This window comes from Lonchura striata, chromosome 4 (genome assembly GCF_050655825.1).
Source record: "Lonchura striata isolate lonStrDom1 chromosome 4, ASM5065582v1, whole genome shotgun sequence".
In the NCBI taxonomy this organism is placed as follows: domain Eukaryota; kingdom Metazoa; phylum Chordata; class Aves; order Passeriformes; family Estrildidae; genus Lonchura; species Lonchura striata.
The window spans coordinates 71,510,398-71,525,477 of NC_140706.1; positions in this window are offsets into that span (position 1 = coordinate 71,510,398).

Consider the following 15,080-nt stretch of genomic DNA (forward strand, 5'->3'; position numbering starts at 1 on the left):
TTTATTTAGTTAATGTGCAATTCTACAAGTCCAGCTTGTTTTGCTGTGCTCTCCATCTCAGGAGAGGCTCGCTGAAATTTGTGTGGCTGCCTTCTCCCCTCTTGCTGAAACTGTTTGTGTCTGATATTTGCCTTCATTTAAAAAAATGGAAATAGCATTTGATCATTTTTAGAAGTGGAGGGTCTTTGCCAAATCAGTCCTGCACTGGGCAGGTGTTACAAAGGTCACTGTGCGAGTGGTTTAAGGAAGGAGAATTAATTAGTCATGAGATTGCACAGTCTTCTGAGAGCAAGGATGAGAGGCAGAGCTCTGCTGGACCACAGCACTGCTTCCTCAGAGCACAGATGATGATCCCTATTCCTGTATTTTCCGTGCAGCCCGTGATTCTTGCTGCACAGAAGCACAGTTGCAACATCTCTGCTGGTGAATGTTTTTTTCCACCTGCCCTGCTGATGAGATCTCTGGTTCAGAGGCAGGTGAAGCACCCTGGAGTTCTGTCTCGATAGCACCGGGCACATGGATGTCCCTGCTGCAGGGGTACACAATTATATCACACACCTAAAACCATTGCTAGCACTTCTTTCTCTCTCTCTCCTGAATTTTCTAGCTTGATTTTCCAGTGTTCATCCTGCTGGCTTTTCTAGGTCCTGGTGTTGTGCATTTAATTCTCCACGCTTGCAGCTGCACATCTAAGATTCACTAATGGTGATGCTGAGCTTTGCTTCAGCACTCCCCAAGCTTCTAGCAGAGTATTTGTGGTTGACTCAGAACTTGATTCACATTTTTCAGCACTTTGAAGGACTCCAGAATTGCAGTTCTTCCTTTCTGTGACCCTTGGCATATTCAGAATACAACAAAACCCAATTACTGATCGAGTTTGATGGAAAATATCTGTCTTTGTGTATTCCTGGGTTTTTCCCATGTATGTAATAACTGCATAGGAAATGAAATCATCTCCAGAAAAGGGAAGTAGTATTGGAAGGGAGAAAAAAAAAAAAGAAAAAGAAGAAATGGACAGGACACTGCCTGAAACATTGCCAGGATATTCAGGCTACTCAGCATGCAGCAACTTCTTCAAAGAAAAAAGAGACCAGATTAATTGCATTAATTGCATTTTTAAGAAAAAGACTAATTGCAATAGGATTACTCAGGGATTTTCCAGTATTGCAATATATGGTATCATCATGTATTGTCTTTCCTATTAGATAGATACCTTTTTTCATTAATCATCACATGTAACTGAAAACCTATTACAATACATTAACAAAAGAGTTACTCAGAAAAATATTTTTCCCGGTGTGACAAAGCCAAGACTTCCAGGACTGAGCAGGAAGAGTAGTTGAGATCCTTGGGAGTAGCACTTACTTATGCTCCCTTCCTTATTCCCTGGCCTCCTCTTTGCCAGCCTATATCCCCTCAGCTGTCCCAAAACTAGAAGCCTGTGTTCTAGGGTTTACCTGCTTGGGAGAAAAGGATAAAATAATGACAGCTTTTCCAAAGATATAGTATTTTCAAGCACTTTATCAAAGTAGAATTTAAAACCCTATGGTTCATTCCACGGGCATTGCAATTCTACTCACCCTTACTGGTGTTAATCAGGAATAAATTAAAATAAATGGAGTCACGCTTCAGCACTGTATGTAGATCCGAAGAGAACAAGGTCCTGAACTCAGAGGAACTGAGATGGTGCAAAGCACAACAGCTATAAGCTATGAGCTATGAGAAAAAGAGTGTGCATTGGCCTCAAATTCCAACATCTACTTTCCCTGCTTGGGAACACTGTGCTGGAAGATAATGATTTTCAAGGAAATCAAACTGATTTTTCTTGTCACCGGATTTTCCTCTTCTTTCTTTCATTTCATGTTGTTTCATTCCCATATGAAATGGAAAGCCCCAGGGAATAATTTACATTGTATTGATTTGTTGGGAATTCCTGCCGTAGAGAGCTTCCTTTAACTCCAGTGAATTTTGTAACACCGATCATGAGTTAGCAGCAGGTCAAACAAATGCTTCAGGTATGACCTGTTTGCCTTCTCCCATTCCTCACAGGTATGTAACAGCAAACCAGAATACTTGTGGGACAGGGAGAGTTTGCACCTTGGATTTTTTCCAAGCATTCACAAGTAGCTCTCTAGATGTTTAAAGACCCAGTGGTATAAAGACAGAGTTCATATTGTTTTAAGCCTCCATAGATTGCCTGAAGAATTACAGCACTTTTGGAAAGCAACACTATATGGGTATAAAGTATCTTGGATTTTGTGAATTTAGCATTTAAAATACCATTGTTCAGGAGTGTAAATCTCTGCCTAACTATCTTGGTATTTATACACTGAATCATATCTCCTCTGCACACTAATTTCCTAGTGCACTTGCAATTCACCCTGGTGCATTGGGAGAAAAGGATTAAGCTAATCTTTAACTCTTCAGAAGAAAGTGACTGGACATTTTAAAGTAGTGATTTGTAATCACTTCCCACCCAGATCAATCTTCTTCATCAAAGGTAGAGCCTATCTCTCTATGACTGACTTATGTCTCTGGGCCTGACGTCTACCAAACCACCATCAGCCAAGGTTTGAGTTGGCTTGGACAGTCACAGTTAGAACTGCAAGTGTGTTTATACCTTTAGCAATTCCTAAGGTGTGTTCTGAACTTCCAGAAGTTCTACTCTCCTTCTGCCATTCCCACCTTACTCTCTCTTCACTGTTCGAGTTCAGTGGTTATTTCTGGGCTTGAATTTTTTTTGCATTAAAGGCATCACCTCCTCTTCATTTGATGAAAAGTATTTGTCATTTGGATTCAATGAAATGCAGAAATTACTCTTGTATGTCACTGTTTCTCTTACTTTCAGCACAGAGCTAATTTCGTTGTAGAGAAAGGAATATGATTAGCATAAACAACTGCATTGCTGTGTGACACAGAACATCAGTGGTCAATACCAAACTCAGATATCTGAATATATAATGTAGATCACGGATATAAACCTACAGCAGCGAGTTTGATTTTCCCCAGCACCTTTTTCCCGAAGGTCTGGCAATACCTGTTTGTTAGGTCCAACCAGTGGAGGTACCCAATCCCAGTACAATTAATCAGAAAACTATCCATTATGAACACAGGGCATGGAGCCGAATGTTTAATCACCCACAGAAAACCATATCCTTCCCCATTCCTCTGAAGTGCAATAACCACCCGAGAGCTTGGAAACTGCTAAGAGTCATTATGAGCTTTGGTTCCAGCCACTGTTTTATTATTTTCATTCCTGGAGCTTCATGTGTGACTGCATACCAGCTGGAAGCCTTTCATAAGGTTCGTGCCATCAATCACACATATTCTTCACAGGATATTTCTATTTCTCCTGGAAAACCCCCATGATTTCAGCAGCTTTAGAGGACAGAAACTCCTTGGCTGCTAAGATGTCCTCCAGATGAGTTGCTTATAGACTGTCAGGGAGTAAATACGAAATGCAAGACACCTAGGAGCATTTCTTCTTGGTTTGACTTCATGCTTCATCCACTTTTTGGCTTATATGATGTTTTAAAGATTCTCTCCTGAAAAGGTTTTCCCCATGTATTCTAGTTATACTACAGCTGGGACAGTTTTCAGGCAATAGTGCCTTAAACAGCAATTACCAGGCTGTAGCAGTGGTGGTGCACAATTATTGGTACATCAGGGTTTGGTTTGCACTTTAGTGAGAGTGATGTAGTGGTTTTGATCAAAGAACACTTACTTAACTACAGTTTGAAAACAATTTCCTTCCACCTCATGTTGCAAGATGAGCAGGATGTTCACTTGTTGACTTGAACGTCACTGTTCACCTTTCACACAAGTTCCTGAAGTACATTATAGACATGTGGGAAAGGGAATAGCTACAGATCACACTTGAACTTGCAGCCCTTCTTATTATAAACTTAAAGTAATAAAATTTCAGTTTTAAGCTACAGAATTGGACGGGAAAGAGAAAATGAGTTCTGGAGTGTGTTTGTGCAACCTCATTAAAATTTTTTGTCTTTTATGAGAGCTTTCAAGATAGGCTCCATTTATTGACCATCAAACCCTGAAATATACACTCAGAATGAAAAAGCTGCTGTATTCTTTGTTGCTCTAGTGGAAGTAATCTCCCCATGATGGACAGTTAGATCCTGTCCAAAGCTTTCTGTCACAGTAGAATTTTTCATCATGTACTTTCTGGATTGGGTGTTTTGTGATCCCTGTTTACAAAGTTGTGTGTCATGGTCTGAACTCATCCCAGAGAACTCTGAAAGTAATTCTTGTAATTCTGTATAAGCCACTGCATGTCCTATCCTTTTCACAGCCCATTCCAAAAGGAAATGCCAAACATCATGGTAATCATTTACCAAAAGAAATTCCAGATGAAAAGCATGTGTCTGGAGCAGAAGGCATAAGAGCAAAGCGATTTGATTTTTAAACACATTTTTTGAGTAATTATGTGATTTTTTTTTTCCTCAGTAAGAAACATAAGCCAAGTGGCAGAAGTTCAGACAATTAATTGCCTTCTTTCTGAAGATACAAAAAATATTTTTATTTTTTAAGCAGGACATTAAAGGAAGTTATGTAACACCATTGTGAGTTCCTTGGAGCCCTCCTTTATTTGCTTGTCTTTATTTCTTCTCTGAATCAAAGATGGTTTCCAATCTACAGCTATTGCACTGCTTTGCTATGTTTTCAACAGATTAATCCAGAAAGGAATAGTGGTTCTCCTTAATATGCAATCACAGTGGATTTTCAGTGGAGGACTTTTGGGGCTGACTTTGAGACCTGGGAATAGGATGGGCTAAAATTCCTGAGGTGCCCATCATTACAGACAGGTTTTCTTCATTTCAGTGCTGGTCATTTTGCTTTTAGTGTGGTTCTTCTTCTTTTGTGGGGGTGCATTTTATCATTTGGAAATCTACACTGGTGGTGAAATAACTGAGGAGATGGTGCAAAAGCTAGACTGCAAAGGAAAGAAGAGGCCAGGACTGAAAAAGAAATAAAAACATCTGAGTGGCTTCCCCAAAACTGTGTATCTCAATTAGTGTACACAGCACAACCTGGAAAATTATTTACTGTGATCTGTTGCACGAAGCATCAGACAGAAAATACCTGAAGGATTAGTGGCAGGGGCTCTACAGCCTTTATGAACCAAGGCACCATGAATTTAAATAGTACAACACAATGGAATTTCAACGCATAATACCATTTTTATCACAGAACCAACCTTACTAACATATAGGTCACTTCATTTCATGACAAGTTTGCTCACGTTTGCTCTTCCTGCTAAGAGCAGTGGGTATAAATTAAAGAAGTGCTGGATATCTCTGGTATAGCATGCTGGATCTATGAACCTCAGCAGCAGCCAGCAAGGGTGTGAAGCACTCGGTGCTGATCAGGAAGCAGTCAGATCATACTGGAATGACTTCCAGTGCACATCTTCTATCCCAGCTGGAGCACTGCAGCTAAAGTGTGATGGTACAGAGGGAGAACAAGCAGGCTGGAGGCACAGAAGCTGTTGTTGCCCAGGGGAATTGCAAAAGGCCAGCACATTGCACCTTGGCTTCTTTCCAGGGCCTCATCCTCAAACCTGTGCGACAGCCATCACCCATTTCAAAGTGATTAATCGCTGGGGTGTCCACAGGGCATTTTCATGTCATTCCTGTTCTTGGAAGGAGGAACTTGGTAATGACTTCCAGCAAGACAGACAATCAAATCCTCCCTGCATCATGTTGCAATGTCCTGGTATTGCAGTGTCATACCAAGAGCGCCGTGTGCGGCGTCAGCTCTGCACTGATGGCACGCACACAAAGCCAGTGTCATTTTGGAAGAGTTGTGGTGGTCCCTCTCTCAGGAGAGCAGGGCACCATCCTGCCTGGGAGCAGGAATTTTCCCTAAGGCTCCACCCAAGGATATGGAATTGCTTTGTGATAATGCCTATTTTCTTCTGTGGAATGTGATGCAAATTTCCTCAGGCAAGTTATCAGTCTGGCCTTTCACATTTAAAGTTGTACCATTGAATAAATGGCCTGATTTTCACATTTTTAATTGCAGATTAAGTCATTGGGTATGTGGGAAAGCAATAATCAAGAGAATTTCAGTATTTTGCTTTCCAAGTGCACCTGTGAAAGGACTGCAGTGGATGAAGTCCTTGCAATGCAATGTACTACATGAACCCATTAGGGATTTTCAGCTTTAGGTAAATCCAGTGTGAAAGAAAATTATAAGGACTACCCAAGACAAATGCAGCAAGTAAATTATATTTATCGCATGCACATGATTTGGAAGATGGATAGATTCAGAGGAAAGATAATCTCATGCCTAAAGTGTTATCCTGGAACCATGGCGACTTCAGTGCAGCTCTTGGCTTTGGAGCAGAGGTTTGTGACTCTGGGATAGTTGAATAAGCCAGGATTTGCCAAGTCCTCTTCAAAGATGAGACTGTCATCCTCAAAGGTTCTGCCAGAGCAAATGAATTACTGCTGAAGATCGAAGCTTTATTTCCTTGTGCCTGACTTCTCCTCAACACAATTACATGGCTGTGCAGATTGAAAGTGCCTGTCTCCCAGGAGATGAGTTTGAGTTAGTGAAACTTTTAGAATAATTTCTAGAGCTTCAGAAGAGGAAACACTAAAATATACAGTATGGAGAAAGATTAGCGGCCTTGAGAACTTAATTATTAATATTTTAATAATTTTGTAGATATATATGCATTAAAAAAAAAACAGAAGTAGAGGATTGCCAAGGATTACTTGGATTAAATAAGGAATTGGCACAATTCTCAAACACAAGTAGTACAGACTTTGGACAATGTAAGTGATACTGGGTTTTCTTTCTTTCAAAAGTAGGGTTTGGGAGTTACCAAGCATACTTGGAAATATGGATTTAGAAGACCTTTGAAAGAAACATCAACTTTATTCTGTATGTTTTATGTGAAACAATACAAATTATAGGTACATAATCTTATCTTTAATGTTTCAAGAACTTTAACCCTTTAAAAAGAAATCATGCAAATATGTGACTCAGAAAAACTGTCTTGCTTTCTTTGTTTCTGGGACAGATCTGCCTTATAATCCTTTGGAAAGGATTCAAGCAATATATTTCAGCCTCAACACATTTCATAAACAAATAAACTACCACAGGATAAAGGATTTGAGGTGGATTATCATTTTGTTCCACACCTTGCAGCCAGGAAATTCAGCCACCAGTGACACACTGGTTTCAAGGCAGTCCATTTTGTTTTTCTAGTAGTGCCTGTTACAGACACCACCTGAAAGCTGAACTTCCTGCTTAAAGCTGACACAGGTATCAACGCTTTAATGAAGGATTTGCATGATTTATTTCTCTTCTCTTCTGCATTATTTGTCCTAACACATTGTTGGGAATTGCAAGAGTCTTATTCACCCCACTGAAGTCACTGAGGTGATTTCCCTGACCCACTTGCCTCTTCTGTAATCTGATAATTTTCCTCCCATCTTACATGCATTAGCAAGATCTCCAAAGTAAAAAACACTGTCAAGACTTCCTGTTGGCATGTGATGCATTTCTTTCTTGTAGGCATCATTCACCATTTTTTGGGCTTCAAAGGTTTAATGGCTCTGTTTCAGAAAGTGTGAAAGAGGTGAACATAATAAGCTTCTGATCATTTAATATTTCATTTCAAAAGGTCCACGATGAAGCACCAGGTGACCAGACACCAGTAAGAAGGAGATGCTATTGCAGGGTACCAACTTGCCAGAATCTGAGGTATTGGTGATTCCTAAATTGTAGAAAGTCTCTGTCTCTCAGTCCCCCTGCCAAAGAAGAAGCTATAATTGGTCTGTGCTGGTTTCCAGGTTGTTTATTCTGTTTATCTCTCACATGTTCTGCTGCCCTGCCCAGCTCTGTCCTGCAGGGCAGCGTGTGGGGCTCTGCCCTCAGTGGGATGTTACAAACATTAAATACCAGAAACTCCCTGGGCTGGATTTACAATAACGTGCCAATATCTGTCACCTACGTTGGACAGTGTGTCCCCAGCCTGAGCCAACAGAAAAATGCCAACACCACAGTGAAACATGGAGGGCATGAAGAAGGAGAAAAAGGACAAGGCACACCCAATTTCCTCCATCTTGTCCCCTTTGGACCCCTCATCTAGAATCCTAAAATTTTACTTTTGCACCCGTGCCACACTTAATTATTACTCATATCAAACACTCAGAGCTTGTAATTCATCCTGTAAGATTGAAAACTCTTTTCCATGGACAGAGATCACAGACAGTGTCTCTGGGGGCTCTGTCCAGGGGGATTCCTGACCCACTGCCAGGGTCCCAGACCTTCCAGGGCAGCCAGAGGGAAGCCCTGGATTCCCATACCAACTGAGAATGTTGCTACTTGCAGCAGAACTGAATTCAGAGTATGCACTTGAAAACATCTTTATGTGCATCCCCTGCTCTTACATGAATCACAATATTTAAATTTTTCCACCTTTTTTTTTCCCCCCACCAATTGATTTTACAGCTTCAGTGAGAGAGCACCCAGGAAATACTACCAGGAGTCAGTGCTCAAGTTTGCAGCAAGTGGGCAAGTTTTGGCAGGTGGATATTGGGGCCCAGGAAAGACTCCCTAAGGCCCTGGGAGCCAAACACCTGAACCCAGCAGGTTGGGCAGGCACCTCACTGCCCAGCTGTGTCCCACAGAGCCTGAGCAAGGAGATCCTGGCAGGATCTTCAACCAAGAGCCTACATCACCAGCAAAGTTCAGGGCAATGAGGCAAGTTCCAGGTCAAGCCAAAAAACTGAGTGACAGGGCAGGCACCTGGATGAGTGCCATCCATGGCCAGGAAAACTCGACACTGAGGCTGAACCCAACCCAAGCACTCCTCCAACAAAGTTCAAAAGTAAGAAAATTGCCAAAGCTTGAGCTGAAATGGACTTGTTGGTCCATGGGCAAGAGGGGATGCATGGAGAGGTCCCAGGATTATGAAGGTAAAATTGCTAGAGGAGTTTGAGGGGTCATGAAAGGATTTAGCTGGAAATACTGAAGAAGGAAAAGAGTCAATGGACTTTCCTCCTTCAACTGCCTTCAGCTACAGACTGCAAACAAATTGCAGATTTTGATGCCTTCTGTGACCTTTCTGCAGGTCTGATATTTTCCTAAATCCTCTGAACAGAAATAAAACTAAAATCTTAATCATTTCTGATACAGCAAAGGTAAAATACAGAAGTTTTTTCCTTCAAGTTACAGCACATCAGAAAACCCTTTTCTTGATCTCTTGGCCTTCCATCTTTAAATGACAGCTGAGTTTTAGACATATATCTCTGATTTTTTTTTTTTTTAATTGTCTTGAATACATGCCTCAATGTAAACCAGCCTTTACTACTTTCCTATGTGAGTTTCCTTGCTCAGTGTGAGAAATTGAACAATTTTAAATCACATATGCTTGCTCTAGGTTTGATCTTCTGTCCCTTGGCAATGGTGGCAGAAATTACCTAGTATACTGCCTGGTCCAGTTGTTGGCTACAAATGCTTTTGATTTTTCTGAAAGCTTGGACATGGTGTGATTTTCAGAATGAACCTTCTTTTTGTAAACCACGTATATTTGAATGTGGGGTACTAAAAGTCATGTCAGCATTTGGAAAAATCCCTATTCATGGATTTCACTATTTTTTTTAGGTTTTTAATATTAACACTTCAATCACTAGTGGAGAAGTTTTAGACTAAATTTATTCATGTTCCTATAGAGGCAACTCCTTACTATTCATAGCTACTACACATTCTCTCCCTGGGAAATTGCTTTTACTACTCTAGCAAAAAAAAGAATGAAGAAGTAGTTCCTCCTGACATCACACACAATGAGATTAAGTGTTTTCCCCTATTGGTCTGGTATTTATTTTTGAACAAGGTACTATACAATAGCAAGGCACATTGGTAACAACCAGAAGTGTTGTCAGTGGAATGCATGAGACAGGTATAAAAACACCAAAAATAAAATGTTTGTGTCTTGTAAAGACTTTGAACTGCACATTTAAAAGATTTTCTATTGATTTTCGGGTTCTGCCACAACACTGTCCAGACATGGACTTGAATTGTGTTCTTGAGGATTGTGTTTTACAGAAATAGAACAAACTGACGCCCACGTGACTTTCAGAAATGATGACAAAGAGATACTCATGTTTTATTTTATGAGAAACAGATTAATTTCTGAAGCTACCCTGGAAGTAACCTGCAGCAGCAAGTCCCTGCGTGCACACACAAAACCACCCAGGAAATAGCAAGCTGCTGACTGCCCAACTGGGCCTTTTCTCTCGAAGACAAATGCTGCATTGTGTTGTTAGTCTGTTTGGAGGTTTGTGCTCATAACATTTTGCTGTGACAGTTTCAGACACATCAGCCTGTACCCAGAAATTCTCAGGTTATCCTGGTAGGTCATAACTGATGAGAAGCTTCCAATTTGTGATGAGGTGCCATTCAGCAGCTGATGCAAACAGTCTCCAACAGACAGGGAGAGGCAGCAGCTGAGATAAAAAACAGCTTCTACACTTCCTGCAGGTGACCCAATGCTGGTACGCCTCCCAGTACCAGCATGTCAAACATTTTAGATCCAGTTGACAGGATTCCTGTTTATATGTTTGCAGTGTTTGATGGGAAGGGAGCACTGTTTCCTGTTTAGGAACTCACAAATCTGCGAGCTAAAAGAAAGGATATTTTCCTGTTCTCAACAAGGGCAGAAGCAGCATCTTGCCCTTAGGAGAGAACAGGCTACACTGGCCATGTCCATTTCTTGTTTTGTCCAGGACTCGGCCCTTTTGGTGCAGATTTTTTTCCTTTAATAGTATTTGGCTTTTCTAGGAATATTGGGATTTCTCTTCCAAGTGCTTCTTTAACACCTTCAATCAAGCAGGAGCCTGCAGTATCATATTGTCCATGACAATCTTTCCTGTCAGTGACCCGCTGTAGAGTTTGCAACCAAAACGGAATCTTTCATTCCCTTTTCCTGCTCTTCGGTGCAGGAAGATGTACCAGTATCCCTGAATGGATTCCTTTTTTAAGTTCCACATCCACTCCTGCAGCCTCAGACCCTACAGGGGCAGCCCTTAGGCAGGGAAACACTGGTGGATGTTCCCCATGGGCCACACAGCTTGTGGAGGACACGTCCAACCTTTCCTCTCTGTTCTGCTGCGGGCCACCGCGTAAAGAGCAGCGCAATAAAACGTGACAGCAGCAATTCCTGGGGCGGGCTGGTTGGTGTGAGAACCCCGGGCTTGCTCTGGGGTCTTTTTGGTGGTAAAGTCTCTCCTCCAACCCGTGCTTCCAAAGAAAAATTCTGCAGCCACTTGTTGTTTGGTCTCAATGCAGTTTATTGTGAGTTATCTAAAAGATTTTCTTCTCGGGCTGCTCTGGTTTGCTCAGCAGCTCAGGCAGAGGCACACACACACCCTGACATCCTCTCTGTCTGCTGTCTTCTTCTTCCTCCCCCCGCCCAGGGCTGCTGCTCTCTTTTATATTATATATTATGTATTACATGTTTACAGTTTTCCCCAATGCCTATTACCTATATTAAATGGAGCTTTTCTACTCTAAACCAATCCATAAGTGCCAGCATCACCAAGAACATGGAGGCATGGAAGAAGAAGGAGGAAGAACAGGATCAGCCCACTTTCCTCCATCTTAGAACTTCTTACTCCCAGGTACAAAGTAAAAAGCCCCCTGTACAGGTGCTAAAAACCCCTGTACAATACTAAAAAATTTTCCCCTCTGTTTTGTAACTACTTCTACTATACTATCTAACCCTTTGTGACTGCTTGTTCCACCTCCAAAGTTGGTAACTCATTCCATGGCTCAAACTCAAAATCACAGCTGTTTTTCAGCTGCCTGCCGGGGTCTAAAATGCTTCTGACCAAGGCCTGGAACTTCTAAAAATGTCTGAGAGCCATTCTGAGTTCCAGCAAGTTGGGAAGTCACGTTTTCCCCGTGTGTGTTTGAGCGGGGCGGTGCCCACAGAGCCGTGAGGCGGCGCTCGGAACACGCAGCTCCCGGGAGCGCCGAGGCTGATGCCGCGGGAGCGGCGCGGTGCGCGGGTGAGCAGCACCGCCCCGTGTCCGCGCCCCGCCGGCAGCCCGGCAGCACAGCCCAAATCTGTGCCGTGCTATTGTCCCGGCGTGACGTTATGGGGTTTGTATCCCCGATCGTGTGTTCTATTATGTTCTGTGCTTTCAGAGCTGACTCTGAAAGTGAAGGTTTGTTTTGCCTTGTTATCAGCCGGTTCACTTCCCCCCATGGTCTGCTGTCTAGAAAAGGCTGGTGCTGGCTGGCTTGCTTTGCTTGCTTCTGCTTTTGCTTTTGCTTCCTAGTTACTTTAGCTAAGCAGCCCAATTTTTTCTCTGGACTGTTTCTTTTCCTTTCCTCTTCCTGAATACCATCCAACCTGCTCCAGACTGGGACCTGGAAACACCGAGGAGCACCCAGAGGCTGCACTTTGTGATCTGCAGCAGCCATCCCCAGTGCCCAGAGCAACCCCCAGCGTCCAGACCCACTCCCAGGGGAGACTTTCTGGATTTGTTCATCTCTTCAGAGTGGTGAAAGAGTTTTGTTGTCATCTGGTGGTGTTAATTTTTTTTTTTTTTTTTTTTTTTTTTTTTTTTTTTTTTTTTGGTGCTGGGGAGTGCTTTGTTAGTTGAATAAACAGGTTCTTTTCCCCTTCTCTCAGAGAAAAATTTTTCCCGAACCAGGTGGGTGGAGAGGGGCTGTGGGGTTTTGTTTTCTGGGGGCTCCTCCCAGAGGGTTTTCCCCAAATTTGCCCTAAACTAGGACAGCTATCCACCCTGTCTGCCTGGCCCCGGTCATGAACACCGAGCTTTGTAAGCACTGGTGTATGAGAAGGTCTTGCTCTCACCTGGGAGCTGCCTCTGACATTTACTGCTCGATGCACTTCATGTTTCTGCAATCACTTAGGCATAACATTTCATGCCTGAAACAGGGTCTGTTCCCACACCTGTCAGAACCTGCACTCTCTGCACAGACCAGGGTGAGCACAGCTTCGAGGTCACAGTCCTAAAGACACTCTGCAGCTCTTTAGCTGGCTGACCATCCTCTTGATGGAGGTGGGCTCTGTCATCCAGCATCCTGTGGTTTCCTGTGTGCTTTTTAAAAGCCAGGGCAACATCATCTTGGAGGCTGACTCTGCATTCCCAGTGTGTTCAGATTCTTCACTTGTAAGGACATGTGTACTGGCTAGAATCAAGGTTTTGCCCATGGGGCTGAGAATGACAGTTTCAGATGGATCAAATTCCAACTTAGGAGACACACCCTCCAAAAAACTGCACAGGGAAGAATCTTTCCAGAATTTCAGCATCTCCTGAACATCTATTGACTTGTTTAAAATACCTTACACAGGCACAGGCAGAGCTCATAGTCCAAATCAGATAGTGGTTTGATACTCCACCATGTTCCATGGCTCTCTCGTCTGGATTAATTTTTCCAAAGCATCTCTATGCCAGAAAGACATTCAGATGTCCTCAACAATCAAATAAAAGTTTAGCCCCCTTAATTCCCATAAAGCCTAGCATAGTTTGGTAAATGTGTGAGCCAAGCATGAAAGAGGGTTTGGCCCTTCAAATTAGAGACTCTATTGTTTCCTTCAATGCTGCTGAAATGCCACCGCCTCTGCCCTGGAGGGGACATATAAATGCCAGCATAAGCTCTAGGACCCAAAGAATTTGGGCACTGAATATCTGAATGAGAAGAAAAATGTGATCCATACAATCAGACATTTGGGAGAAGGACATGAACGTGATACAGTAAGTATATAAATGAATTTATTCTTGAACACAATGCTCCAAGGGGTTATTTGATACTTTAAGGTAAAAGCAGTATTATGGAAGGCCAGGAGTGACACAGAGCAGGCAACCACAGTGTCAGCAGGGTGATTTCCAGTAAGAAGACTGAGCTGAGTTGAGGGGTGTCTGTGTCAGAGCATGAACTTGCTTAGAAGGGAGTCACAATGGTCCCCTCAACACATCCAGCTGAGGGCAGAACCTCAGTGAGTCAGCCTGATCTGTTTTGCTTTGTACTTTCTCCTTCCCAGTGCCCTCTGGGCTCATGTTTTCATGACCAAAATTAATAAATAAGTGCCATGGATGCTTCTGGATCACCTGCTATACTGTCTGTATAAATCTCTAATGCACAGCTATTACATAGTTCTCTCCATGAACAAGTTTTCTAATGCTTCAGGGCTGTTGCTTGCCAATATTCACTACAGGAACTTTTTTTTAGGTCTCAGATGTGGCTGGTTTCACAGCTTCCTGGCAGTCTGAGGTATCAGTGTGTTTGAACTCAAAATGTCCCTCAGACATTTTTGGATGTTTTGGGCCCAGGTCAGAAGCATTTGAGACCCTGGCAGCTGGAAACAGCTGTGATTTTGGGTTTGAACCATGGAATGATTTACCAACCTTGCAGGAAGAACAGGAAGTCACAAAAGTTTAGATATTATAGTAGAAGTAGTTACAAAGTAGAGGGAAGAATTTTTTAGTGCTGTACAGGGGGGTTTTAAGTCCTGTGCAGGGGGGTTTCTGTATTGTACATGGGGGTCAGAGGTTTTAAGATGGGCTGCTCAGGCACACTGCCACTGCTGCCATCCCCCAGTGCCCACCAGTCTCCCATGCCCTGCTGCACAGGCAGAGCTACAAGAGAGAGCTGTTTGTCACCCTTTTATTGCACTAATTGTTACAAATGTAAGGATCGCTGGTGGTGCTTATTTCAGCGTGTTTTGCTGCAGGGACAAACTGTCCTTCTTGTACAGAAGCTTTGATGTGTAACACCTTTCAAATTGAAAATGCATATTTATACCTCTTCTAAATGAGAAAAAAATGACACTTTGGAAGGATGTCCCAGCTGTAGCAGGCAAGTCTGCCCTTCCAGGAACGATGGTAACAATTTCGGTTTGGGAATCTGAATTTTTCTCAGAACTCTAGGAAGTGACTGTTCCATTGAGGGGAGTTCTGGAGAGACATTTTTAAATGAAATAGAAAATAGGAGACAGTCCACATGATGACTCACCTGCCTTAAGAGAAGATTGAAGAAAACTACTTGCAAATGGGAAAAGAGAGTCAGACAAT